This window comes from Anomaloglossus baeobatrachus, chromosome 3 (genome assembly GCF_048569485.1).
Source record: "Anomaloglossus baeobatrachus isolate aAnoBae1 chromosome 3, aAnoBae1.hap1, whole genome shotgun sequence".
Taxonomy (NCBI): Eukaryota; Metazoa; Chordata; class Amphibia; order Anura; family Aromobatidae; genus Anomaloglossus; species Anomaloglossus baeobatrachus.
Genome location: NC_134355.1, coordinates 2,046,632 through 2,059,398, shown reverse-complemented (window position 1 = coordinate 2,059,398; position 12,767 = coordinate 2,046,632). Strand labels below are relative to the sequence as shown.

The window sequence follows — 12,767 nt, the reverse complement described above, 5'->3', positions numbered from 1 at the left end:
CCCTCCTCCTCTGCCCCATTTTCTCCCCCCTCCCCTCCTCCTCTGCCCCATTTTCTCCCCCCTCCCCTCCTCCTCTGCCCCATTTTCTCCCTCCTCCCCTCCTCCTCTGCCCCATTTTCTCCCCCCTCCCCTCCTCCTCTGCCCCATTTTCTCCCCCCTCCCCTCCTCCTCTGCCCCATTTTCTCCCCCCTCCCCTCCTCCTCTGCCCCATTTTCTCCCCCCTCCCCTCCTCCTCTGCCCCATTTTCTCCCCCCTCCCCTCCTCCTCTGCCCCATTTTCTCCCCCCTCCCCTCCTCCTCTGCCCCATTTTCTCCCCCCACCCCTCCTCCTCTGCCCCATTTTCTCCCCCCTCCCCTCCTCCTCTGCCCCATTTTCTCCCCCCACCCCTCCTCCTCTGCCCCATTTTCTCCCCCCACCCCTCCTCCTCTGCCCCATTTTCTCCCCCCTCTCCTCCTCCTCTGCCCCATTTTCTCCCCCCACCCTCCTCCTCTGCCCCATTTTCTCCCCCCTCTCCTCCTCCTCTGCCCCATTTTCTCCCCCCTCCCCTCCTCCTCTGCCCCATTTTCTCCCCCCACCCCTCCTCCTCTGCCCCATTTTCTCCCCCCTCCCCTCCTCCTCTGCCCCATTTTCTCCCCCCTCCCCTCCTCCTCTGCCCCATTTTCTCCCCCCTCCCCTCCTCCTCTGCCCCATTTTCTCCCCCCTCCCCTCCTCCTCTGCCCCATTTTCTCCCCCCCTCCCCTCCTCCTCTGCCCCATTTTCTCCCCCCTCCCCTCCTCCTCTGCCCCATTTCCCCCCCTCCCCTCCTCCTCTGCCCCATTTCCCCCCCCCTACCCTCCTCCTCTGCCCCATTTTCTCCCCCCTGCCCCTCCTCCTCTGCCCCATTTTCTCCCCCCTGCCCCATTTTCTCCCCCCTGCCCCTCCTCCCCTGCCCCATTTTCTCCCCCCTGCCCCTCCTCCCCTGCCCCATTTTCTCCCCCCTGCTCCTCCTCCTCTGCCCCATTTTCTCCCCCCTGCTCCTCCTCCTCTGCCCCATTTTCTCCCCCCTGCCCCTCCTCCTCTTCCCCATTTTCTCCCCCTCCTCCTCTGCCCCATTTTCTCCCCCCTGCCCCTCCTCCTCTGCCCCATTTTCTCCCCCCTGCCCCTCCTCCTCTGCCCCATTTTCTCCCCCCTGCCCCTCCTCCTCTGCCCCATTTTCTCCCCCCTGCCCCATTTTCTCCCCCCTGCCCCTCCTCCTCTGCCCCATTTTCTCCCCCCTGCCTCTCCTCCTCTGCCCCATTTTCTCCCCCCTGCCTCTCCTCCTCTGCCCCATTTTCTCCCCCCTCCCCTCCTCCTCTGCCCCATTTTCTCCCCCCGCCCCTCCTCCTCTGCCCCATTTTCTCCCCCCTGCCTCTCCTCCTCTGCCCCATTTTCTCCCCCCGCCCCTCCTCCTCTGCCCCATTTTCTCCCCCCGCCCCTCCTCCTCTGCCCCATTTTCTCCCCCCTGCCCCTCCTCCTCTGCCCCATTTTCTCCCCCCTGCCCCTCCTCCTCTGCCCCATTTTCTCCCCCCTGCCCCTCCTCCTCTGCCCCATTTTCTCCCCCCTGCCCCTCCTCCTCTGCCCCATTTTCTCCCCCCTGCCCCTCCTCCTCTGCCCCATTTTCTCCCCCCTGCCCCATTTTCTCCCCCCTGCCCCTCCTCCTCTGCCCCATTTTCTCCCCCCCGCCGCTCCTCCTCCCTCTCTGCCCCATTTTCTCCTCTCCTTCTGCCCCTTCTCCTCTCCCCCTCCTCCTCCTCCTCCCCCTATGCCCCATTTTCTCCCCCCCGGCCCTCCTCCCCTGCCCCATTTTCTCCCCCCCCGCCGCTCCTCCTCTGCCCCATTTTCTCCCCAACCCGTCCTCCTCCACTGCCCCATTTTCTCCTCTCCTTCTGCCCCTTCTCCTCTCCCCCTCTGACGCTTCTCCACTCCTTCTCATCCCCCTCCTCTCCCTCTACCCATTCTCTTCTCCCGTCTCTCCCCCTGCCCCTACTTATCCCCACTGCCCCGTCTCCTCTGCCTCTTATCCTCCCCTTCACCTCTCTCCTCGCCCTTCTTGGCTCCTTCTCCTCCCCCTCTGACCCTCCTTCTCCCCCTTGCCTCTCCTTCTGCCCCTTGTCCTCCACCTCCCCCCTCTTTTCCTCTCCCTCTGGCCCCTCTTCTCCTCCCCCTCTGCCTCCTCTTCTCCGCCCCCTCTCCTCCCCTTCATCTCTTCTTCACCTTTTTCTCTTCTCCTCCCCCTGTGCTCCTTCTCCTATGGCCTCTTCCCCTTCCCCTCCCCCTCTTCCCCTTCTCTTCATCCTCTGGACTCTTCCCCTCCTCCTCTGCCACTTCTCCTCTTCCTCTTTTCCCCCTCTGCCCTCTTCTCTCCCCCTCTGCCCTCTTCTCCTCTCCCTCTGCCCCTTCATCTCTTCTTCTGACTCTTTTCCTACCCCTCTGCCCTCTTCTCCTCTCCCTCTTCTCCTCCCCCTCTGCCCCCTTCTCCTCCTCTCCCTCTGCCCCCTTCTCCTCCTCTCCCTCTGCCCCCTTCTCCTCCTCTCCCTCTGCCCCCTTCTCCTCCTCCTCCTCATCCTCTGCCGCCTTCTCCTCCTCCTCCTCATCCTCTGCCGCCTTCTCCTCCTCTGCCCCCTTCTCCTCCTCTGCCCCCTTCTCCTCCTCTTCCTCTGCCCCCTTCTCCTCCTCGTCCTCTGCCCCCTCTCAATCTGCCCCCTCTCCCTCTGCTCCCTCTCCTCCTCTTCCTCTGCCCCCTCTCCTCCTCTTCCCCCTCTCCTCCTCTTCCTCTGCCCCCTCTTCTCCTGTTCCTCTGCCCCCTCTTCCTCTGCCTCTTCTCTCTCTCCACCCCCTCCGCCCCTTCTCCTCCTCTCCCTCTGCTCCCTTCTCTCCCTTCACTCCCTCTGCTCCCTTCTCTCCCTCTGCCTCCTTCTCCTCTCCCTCTGCCCCCTTCTTCTCTCCCTCTGCCCCCTTCTCCTCGTCCCCTTCTCCTCTGCCCCCTTCTCCTCTGCCCCCTTCTCCTCTGCCCCCTTCTCCTCAGCCTCTGCCCTCTTCTCCTCATCCTCTGCCCTCTTCTCCTCATCCTCTGCCCTCTTCTCCTCATCCTCTGCCCTCTTCTCCTCATCCTCTGCCCTCTTCTCCTCATCCTCTGCCCTCTTCTCCTCATCCTCTGCCCTCTTCTCCTCATCCTCTGCCCTCTTCTCCTCATCCTCTGCCCTCTTCTCCTCATCCTCTGCCCTCTTCTCCTCATCCTCTGCCCTCTTCTCCTCATCCTCTGCCCTCTTCTCCTCATCCTCTGCCCTCTCCTCCTCATCCTCTGCCCTCTTCTCCTCTCCCTTCATCTCTTCTTCTGCCCCTTCTCTTCATCCTCTACCCCTCCCCCTCTGCCCCTTCATCTCTCTTCTGCCCCTTCTCTTCATCCTCTCCCCCTTCATCTCTTCTTCTGCCCCTTCTCTTCATCCTCTCCCCTTTCCCCTTCTGCCCCTTTAATTCATCCTCTGCCTTCTTCTCCTCTCCCTCTGTCCCTTCTCTTCATCCTCTTCCCCTCCCCCTCTGCCCCTTCTCTTCATCCTCTACCTCTCCCCCTCTGCTCCTTCATCTCTTCTTCTGCCCCTTCTCTTCATCCTCTCCCCCTCTGCCCCTTCATATCTTCTTCTGCCCCTTCTCTTCATCCTCTCCCCCTCCTCCTTCATCTATCCTTCTGCCCCTTCTCTTCATCTTCTGCCCCTCCCCCCTTCATCTCTTCTTCTGCCCCTTCTCTTCATCCTCTGCCCCTTCATCTCTCCTTCTGTCCCTTCTCTTCATCCTCTGCCCTCTTCCCCTCCCCCTCTGCCCCTTCTCTTCATCCTCTGCCCCTTCATCTCTTCTTCTTCCCTTCTCTTCATCCTCTTCCTCTCCCCCCTTCATCTTTTCTTCTGCCCTTCTCTTCATCCTCTTCCCCTCTCCCCTTCATCTCTTCTTCTGCCCATTCGCTTCATCCTCTGCCCCTTCTCTTCATCCTCTGCCCCTTCATCTCTTCTTCTGCCCCTTCTCTTCATCCTCTTCCCCTCCCCCCTTCATCTCTTCTTCTGCCCCTTCTCTTCATCCTTTTCCCCTCCCCCCTTCATCTCTTCTTCTGCCCCTTCTCTTCATCCTCTCCCCTTCATCTCTTCTTCTGCCCCTTCTCTTCAACCTCTCCCCTTTCCCCTTCTGCCCCTTTTATTCATCCTCTGCCCTCTTCTCCTCTCCCTCTGCCCCTTCTCTTCATCCTCTGCCCCTTCATCTCCTTCATCTCTTCTTCTGCCCCTTCTCTTCATCCTCTGCCCCTTCTCTTCATCCTCTGCCCCTTCATCTCTCCTTCTGTCCCTTCTCTTCATCCTCTGCCCTCTTCCCGTGCCCCTCTGCCCCTTCTCTTCATCCTCTGCCCTTCATCTCTTCTTCTGCCCCTTCTCTTCATCCTCTTCCCCTCCCCCCTTCATCTCTTCTTCTGCACCTTCTCTTCATCCTCTTCCCCTCTCCCCTTCATCTCTTCTTCTGCCCCTTCTCTTCATCCTCTCCCCCTCTTCCCCTTCATCTCTTCTTCTGCCCCTTCCTTCATCCTCTACCTCTCCCCCTTCATATCTTCTTCTGCCCCTTCTCTTCATCCTCCCCCTCTTCCCCTTCATCTCTTCTTCTGCCCTTCCTTCATCCTCTACCTCTCCCCCTTCATATCTTCTTCTGCCCCTTCTCTTCATCCTCTCCCCCTCCTCCTTTGTCCCTTCATCTCTTCTTCTGCCCCTTCTCTTCATCCTCTTCCCCTCCTCCTTCATCTCTTCTTCTGCTCCTTCTCTTTATCCTCTTCCCCTCCCCCCTTCATCTGCCCCTTCTCTTCATCCTCTTCCCCTGTCCCCTTCTGCCCCTTTTATTCATCCTCTGCCCTCTTCTCCTCTCCCTCTGCCCCTTCTCTTCATCCTCTTCCCCTCCCCCTTCATCTCTTCTCCTGCCCCTTCTCTTCATCCTCTCCCCTTTCCCCTTCTGCCCCTTCTCTTCATCCTCTGCCCTCTTCTCCTCTCCCTCTGCCCCTTCTCTTCATCCTCTGCCCTCTTCTCCTCTCCCTCTGCCCCTTCTCTTCATCCTCTGCCCTCTTCTCCTCTCCCTCTGCCCCTTCTCTTCATCCTCTGCCCTCTTCTCCTCTCCCTCTGCCCCTTCTCTTCATCCTCTGCCCTCTTCTCCTCTCCCTCTGCCCCTTCTCTTCATCCTCTGCCCTCTTCTCCTCTCCCTCTGCCCCTTCTCTTCATCCTCTGCCCTCTTCTCCTCTCCCTCTGCCCCTTCTCTTCATCCTCTGCCCTCTTCTCCTCTCCCTCTGCCCCTTCTCTTCATCCTCTGCCCTCTTCTCCTCTCCCTCTGCCCCTTCTCTTCATCCTCTGCCCTCTTCTCCTCTCCCTCTGCCCCTTCTCTTCATCCTCTGCCCTCTTCTCCTCTCCTCTGCCCCTTCTCTTCATCCTCTGCCCTCTTCTCCTCTCCCTCTGCCCCTTCTCTTCATCCTCTGCCCTCTTCTCCTCTCCCTCTGCCCCTTCTCTTCATCCTCTGCCCTCTTCTCCTCTCCCTCTGCCCCTTCTCTTCATCCTCTGCCCTCTTCTCCTCTCCCTCTGCCCCTTCTCTTCATCCTCTGCCCTCTTCTCCTCTCCCTCTGCCCCTTCTCTTCATCCTCTGCCCTCTTCTCCTCTCCCTCTGCCCCTTCTCTTCATCCTCTGCCCTCTTCTCCTCTCCCTCTGCCCCTTCTCTTCATCCTCTGCCCTCTTCTCCTCTCCCTCTGCCCCTTCTCTTCATCCTCTGCCCTCTTCTCCTCTCCCTCTGCCCCTTCTCTTCATCCTCTGCCCTCTTCTCCTCTCCCTCTGCCCCTTCTCTTCATCCTCTGCCCTCTTCTCCTCTCCCTCTGCCCCTTCTCTTCATCCTCTGCCCTCTTCTCCTCTCCCTCTGCCCCTTCTCTTCATCCTCTGCCCTCTTCTCCTCTCCCTCTGCCCCTTCTCTTCATCCTCTGCCCTCTTCTCCTCTCCCTCTGCCCCTTCTCTTCATCCTCTGCCCTCTTCTCCTCTCCCTCTGCCCCTTCTCTTCATCCTCTGCCCTCTTCTCCTCTCCCTCTGCCCCTTCTCTTCATCCTCTGCCCTCTTCTCCTCTCCCTCTGCCCCTTCTCTTCATCCTCTGCCCTCTTCTCCTCTCCCTCTGCCCCTTCTCTTCATCCTCTGCCCTCTTCTCCTCTCCCTCTGCCCCTTCTCTTCATCCTCTGCCCTCTTCTCCTCTCCCTCTGCCCCTTCTCTTCATCCTCTGCCCTCTTCTCCTCTCCCTCTGCCCCTTCTCTTCATCCTCTGCCCTCTTCTCCTCTCCCTCTGCCCCTTCTCTTCATCCTCTGCCCTCTTCTCCTCTCCCTCTGCCCCTTCTCTTCATCCTCTGCCCTCTTCTCCTCTCCCTCTGCCCCTTCTCTTCATCCTCTGCCCTCTTCTCCTCTCCCTCTGCCCCTTCTCTTCATCCTCTGCCCTCTTCTCCTCTCCCTCTGCCCCTTCTCTTCATCCTCTGCCCTCTTCTCCTCTCCCTCTGCCCCTTCTCTTCATCCTCTGCCCTCTTCTCCTCTCCCTCTGCCCCTTCTCTTCATCCTCTGCCCTCTTCTCCTCTCCCTCTGCCCCTTCTCTTCATCCTCTGCCCTCTTCTCCTCTCCCTCTTCTCCTCTCCCTCTGCCCCTTCTCTTCATCCTCTGCCCTCTTCTCCTCTCCCTCTGCCCCTTCTCTTCATCCTCTGCCCTCTTCTCCTCTCCCTCTGCCCCTTCTCTTCATCCTCTGCCCTCTTCTCCTCTCCCTCTGCCCCTTCTCTTCATCCTCTGCCCTCTTCTCCTCTCCCTCTGCCCCTTCTCTGCATCCTCTGCCCTCTTCTCCTCTCCCTCTGCCCCTTCTCTTCATCCTCTGCCCTCTTCTCCTCTCCCTCTGCCCCTTCTCTTCATCCTCTGCCCTCTTCTCCTCTCCCTCTGCCCCTTCTCTTCATCCTCTGCCCTCTTCTCCTCTCCCTCTGCCCCTTCTCTTCATCCTCTGCCCTCTTCTCCTCTCCCTCTGCCCCTTCTCTTCATCCTCTGCCCTCTTCTCCTCTCCCTCTGCCCCTTCTCTTCATCCTCTGCCCTCTTCTCCTCTCCCTCTGCCCCTTCTCTTCATCCTCTGCCCTCTTCTCCTCTCCCTCTGCCCCTTCTCTTCATCCTCTGCCCTCTTCTCCTCTCCCTCTGCCCCTTCTCTTCATCCTCTGCCCTCTTCTCCTCTCCCTCTGCCCCTTCTCTTCATCCTCTGCCCTCTTCTCCTCTCCCTCTGCCCCTTCTCTTCATCCTCTGCCCCCTTCTCCTCTCCCTCTGCCCCTTATCTTCATCCTCTGCCCCCTTTCTTTCCTTCTGCCCCTTCCTTCATCCTCTGCCCTCTTCCCCTTCATCTCTTCTTCTGCCCATTCTCTTCATCCTCTTCCCCTCCCCCTTCATCTCTTCTTCTGCCCCTTCTCTTCAGCCTCTTCCCCTCCCCCTTCATCTCTTCTTCTGCCCCTTCTCTTCATCCTCTTCCCCTTCATCTCTTGTTCTGCCCCTTCTCTTCATCCTCTTCCCCTCCCCCCTTCATCTCTTCTCCTGCCCCTTCTCTTCATCCTCTTCCCCTCTCCCCTTCTCTTCATCCTCTGCCCCTTCATCTCTTCTTCTGCCCCTTCTCTTCATCCTCTGTCCTCTTCTCCTCTCCCTCTGCCCCTTCTCTTCATCCTCTGCCCTCTTCTCCTCTCCCTCTGCCCCTTCTCTTCATCCTCTTTCCCTCTTCTCCTCCCCCTCTGCCCCTTCTCTTCATCCTCTGCCCCTTCATCTCTTCTTCTGCCCCTTCTCTTCATCCTCTGCCCTCTTCTCCTCTCCCTCTGCCCCTTCATCTCTCCTTCTGCCCCTTCTATTCATCCTCTGCCCTCTTCTCCTCTCCCTCTGCCCCTTCTCTTCATCCTCTCCCCGTCTCTTCATCCTCTGCCCTCTTCTCCTCTCCCTCTGCCCCTTCATCTCTCCTTCTACCCCTTCTCTTCATCCTCTGCCCTCTTCTCCTCTCCCATTGCCCCTTCTCTTCATCCTCTGCCCCTTCTCTTCATCCTCTGCCCTCTTCCCCTTCATCTCTTCTTCTGCCCCTTCTCTTCATCCTCTGCCCCTTCATCTCTTCTTCTGCCCCTTCTCTTCATCCTCTGCCCTCTTCTCCTCTCCCTCTGCCCCTTCTCTTCATCCTCTGCCCTCTTCTCCTCTCCCATTGCCCCTTCTCTTCATCCTCTGCCCTCTTCCCCTTCATCTCTTCTTCTGCCCCTTCTCTTCATCCTCTGCCCTCTTCCCCTTCATCTCTTCTTCTGCCACTTCTCTTCATCCTCTCCCCCTCCCCCTTTGTCCCTTCATCTCTTCTACCCCTTCTCTTCATCCTCTGTCCTCTTCTCCTCTCCCTCTGCCCCTTCTCTTCATCCTCTGCCCTCTTCTCCTCTCCCTCTGCCCCTTCTCTTCATCCTCTGCCCCTTCTCTTCATCCTCTGCCCCTTCTCTTCATCCTCTGCCCTCTTCTCCTCTCCCTCTGCCCCTTCTCTTCATCCTCTTCCCCTCTCCCTCTGCCCCTTCTCTTCATCCTCTTCCCCTCGCCCCTTCTCTTCATCCTCTTCCCCTCTCCCCGTCTCTTCATCCTCTGCCCCTTCATCTCTTCTTCTGCCCCTTCTCTTCATCCTCTGCCCCTTCATCTCTTCTTCTGCCCCTTCTCTTCATCCTCTGCCCTCTTCTCTCCCTCTGCCCCTTCTCTTCATTCTCTCCCCGTCTCTTCATCCTCTGCCCTCTTCTCCTCTCCCTCTGCCCCTTCATCTCTCCTTCTACCCCTTCTCTTCATCCTCTGCCCTCTTCTCCTCTCCCATTGCCCCTTCTCTTCATCCTCTGCCCCTTCTCTTCATCCTCTGCCCTCTTCTCCTCTCCCATTGCCCCTTCCTTCATCCTCTGCCCCTTCTCTTCATCCTCTGCCCTCTTCTCCTCTCCCATTGCCCCTTCTCTTCATCCTCTGCCCCTTCTCTTCATCCTCTGCCCTCTTCTCCTCTCCCATTGCCCCTTCTCTTCATCCTCTGCTTCTTCTCTTCATCCTCTGCCCCTTTATCTTTCCTTCTGCCCCTTCCTTCATCCTCTGCCCCTTCTCTTCATCCTCTGCCCTCTTCTCCTCTCCCATTGCCCCTTCTCTTCATCCTCTGCCCCTTCTCTTCATCCTCTGCCCTCTTCTCCTCTCCCATTGCCCCTTCTCTTCATCCTCTGCCCCTTCTCTTCATCCTCTGCCCTCTTCTCCTCTCCCATTGCCCCTTCTCTTCATCCTCTGCCCCTTCCTTCATCCTCTGCCCTCTTCTCCTCTCCCATTGCCCCTTCTCTTCATCCTCTGCCCCTTCTCTTCATCCTCTGCCCTCTTCTCCTCTCCCATTGCCCCTTCTCTTCATCCTCTGCCCTCTTCTCCTCTCCCATTGCCCCTTCTCTTCATCCTCTGCCCCTTCTCTTCATCCTCTGCCCTCTTCTCCTCTCCCATTGCCCCTTCTCTTCATCCTCTGCCCCTTCTCTTCATCCTCTGCCCTCTTCTCTCCCATTTCCCCTTCTCTTCATCCTCTGCCCCTTCTCTTCATCCTCTGCCCTCTTCTCCTCTCCCATTGCCCCTTCTCTTCATCCTCTGCCCCTTCCTTCATCCTCTGCCCTCTTCTCCTCTCCCATTGCCCCTTCTCTTCATCCTCTGCCCCTTCTCTTCATCCTCTGCCCTCTTCTCCTCTCCCATTGCCCCTTCTCTTCATCCTCTGCCCTCTTCTCCTCTCCCATTGCCCCTTCTCTTCATCCTCTGCCCCTTCTCTTCATCCTCTGCCCTCTTCTCCTCTCCCATTGCCCCTTCTCTTCATCCTCTGCCCCTTCTCTTCATCCTCTGCCCCTTTGTCTTTCCTTCTGCCCCTTCCTTCATCCTCTGCCCCTTCTCTTCATCCTCTGCCCCTTCTCTTCATCCTCTGCCCCTTCTCTTCATCCTCTGCCCTCTTCTCCTCTCCCATTGCCCCTTCTCTTCATCCTCTGCCCCTTCCTTCATCCTCTGCCCCTTCTCTTCATCCTCTGCCCCTTCTCTTCATCCTCTGCCCCTTCTCTTCATCCTCTGCCCTCTTCTCCTCTCCCATTGCCCCTTCTCTTCATCCTCTGCCCCTTCTCTTCATCCTCTGCCCTCTTCTCCTCTCCCATTGCCCCTTCTCTTCATCCTCTGCCCCTTCTCTTCATCCTCTGCCCTCTTCTCCTCTCCCATTGCCCCTTCTCTTCATCCTCTGCCCTCTTCTCTCCCATTTCCCCTTCTCTTCATCCTCTGCCCCTTCTCTTCATCCTCTGCCCTCTTCTCCTCTCCCATTGCCCCTTCTCTTCATCCTCTGCCCTCTTCTCCTCTCCCATTTCCCCTTCTCCTCTCCCATTTCCCCTTCTCTTCATCCTCTGCCCCTTCTCTTCATCCTCTGCTCTCTTCTCCTCTCCCATTGCCCCTTCTCTTCATCCTCTGCCCCTTCTCTTCATCCTCTGCCCTCTTCTCCTCTCCCATTGCCCCTTCTCTTCATCCTCTGCCCCTTCTCTTCATCCTCTGCCCTCTTCTCCTCTCCCATTTCCCCTTCTCTTCATCCTCTGCCCTCTTCTCCTCTCCCATTGCCCCTTCTCTTCATCCTCTGCCCCTTCTCTTCATCCTCTGCCCCTTTGTCTTTCCTTCTGCCCCTTCTCTTCATCCTCTGCCCCTTCTCTTCATCCTCTGCCCCTTCTCTTCATCCTCTGCCCTCTTCTCCTCTCCCATTGCCCCTTCTCTTCATCCTCTGCCCCTTCCTTCATCCTCTGCCCCTTCTCTTCATCCTCTGCCCCTTCTCTTCATCCTCTGCCCTCTTCTCCTCTCCCATTGCCCCTTCTCTTCATCCTCTGCCCCTTCTCTTCATCCTCTGCCCCTTCTCTTCATCCTCTGCCCTCTTCCCCTTCTTCTCTTCTTCTGCCCCTTCTCTTCATCCTCTCCCCCTCCCCCTTTGTCCCTTCATCTCTTCTACCCCTTCTTTTCATCCTCTTCCCCTCCCCCTCTGCTCCTTCTCTTCATCCTCTGCTCCTTCTCTTCATCCTCTGCCCCTTCTCTTCATCCTCTGCCCTCTTCTCCTCTCCCATTTCCCCTTCTCTTCATCCTCTGCCCTCTTCTCCTCTCCCATTGCCCCTTCTCTTCATCCTCTGCCCCTTCTCTTCATCCTCTGCCCCTTTGTCTTTCCTTCTGCCCCTTCTCTTCATCCTCTGCCCCTTCTCTTCATCCTCTGCCCCTTCTCTTCATCCTCTGCCCTCTTCTCCTCTCCCATTGCCCCTTCTCTTCATCCTCTGCCCCTTCCTTCATCCTCTGCCCCTTCTCTTCATCCTCTGCCCCTTCTCTTCATCCTCTGCCCTCTTCTCCTCTCCCATTGCCCCTTCTCTTCATCCTCTGCCCCTTCTCTTCATCCTCTGCCCCTTCTCTTCATCCTCTGCCCTCTTCCCCTTCTTCTCTTCTTCTGCCCCTTCTCTTCATCCTCTCCCCCTCCCCCTTTGTCCCTTCATCTCTTCTACCCCTTCTTTTCATCCTCTTCCCCTCCCCCTCTGCTCCTTCTCTTCATCCTCTGCTCCTTCTCTTCATCCTCTGCCCCTTCTCTTCATCCTCTGCCCTCTTCTCCTCTCCCATTTCCCCTTCTCTTCATCCTCTGCCCTCTTCTCCTCTCCCATTGCCCCTTCTCTTCATCCTCTGCCCCTTCTCTTCATCCTCTGCCCCTTTGTCTTTCCTTCTGCCCCTTCTCTTCATCCTCTGCCCCTTCTCTTCATCCTCTGCCCCTTCTCTTCATCCTCTGCCCTCTTCTCCTCTCCCATTGCCCCTTCTCTTCATCCTCTGCCCCTTCCTTCATCCTCTGCCCTCTTCTCCTCTCCCATTGCCCCTTCTCTTCATCCTCTGCCCCTTCTCTTCATCCTCTGCCCCTTCTCTTCATCCTCTGCCCTCTTCCCCTTCTTCTCTTCTTCTGCCCCTTCTCTTCATCCTCTCCCCCTCCCCCTTTGTCCCTTCATCTCTTCTACCCCTTCTTTTCATCCTCTTCCCCTCCCCCTCTGCCCCTTCTCTTCATCCTCTGCCCCTTCTCTTCATCCTCTGCCCTCTTCTCCTCTCCCATTGCCCCTTCTCTTCATCCTCTGCCCCTTCTCTTCATCCTCTGCCCCTTCTCTTCATCCTCTGCCCTCTTCCCCTTCTTCTCTTCTTCTGCCCCTTCTCTTCATCCTCTCCCCCTCCCCCTTTGTCCCTTCATCTCTTCTACCCCTTCTTTTCATCCTCTTCCCCTCCCCCTCTGCTCCTTCTCTTCATCCTCTGCTCCTTCTCTTCATCCTCTGCCCCTCTTCTTCATCCTCTGCCCTCCCCCCTCCCCCTCTGCACCTCGCTCCACGTTTCCCGCTCGGTTCTCCTTACGGTTGCCCGGTTTACCTCCAGCAGGATTCGCCGATTCCCTCACTGAACTTCCGGGTCAGCAGGGTCACGTGACTAAGTTGGCCACTCCCCACACACGTACAACTCTGATTGGAGGCAGAGATGACGCGACGCTTCGAGCCGTGGGCGGAGCTCTGTGAAACAGGCGGAGCTAAAGTCAGCAGCCGCGTGTCATAGAGAGGCGCCCGTCCATAGCAACCGAGGCCAGTGGCCACATTTGTGGAAACCAGTCAGCTCCTCGGCCGTACATGCTGCAGCTGGATGAACGCTGCCCGTGTCAGGGCGATCAGCG

General features: G+C 58.1%; 1 protein-coding gene across 1 annotated transcript in view; it reads right to left on the bottom strand.

Annotated features, from left to right (window-relative positions):
* The window catches only part of CUL9 (cullin 9), a 215,668-nt gene extending 203,121 nt beyond the window's left edge, over positions 1 to 12,547 (bottom strand). The window contains exon 1 of the mRNA XM_075338942.1: positions 12,473 to 12,547. The gene's annotated coding sequence lies outside the window, so the exon portion shown is untranslated. The remainder of the gene's footprint in view (positions 1 to 12,472) is intronic.
* Positions 12,548 to 12,767: the final 220 nt, after the last annotated feature.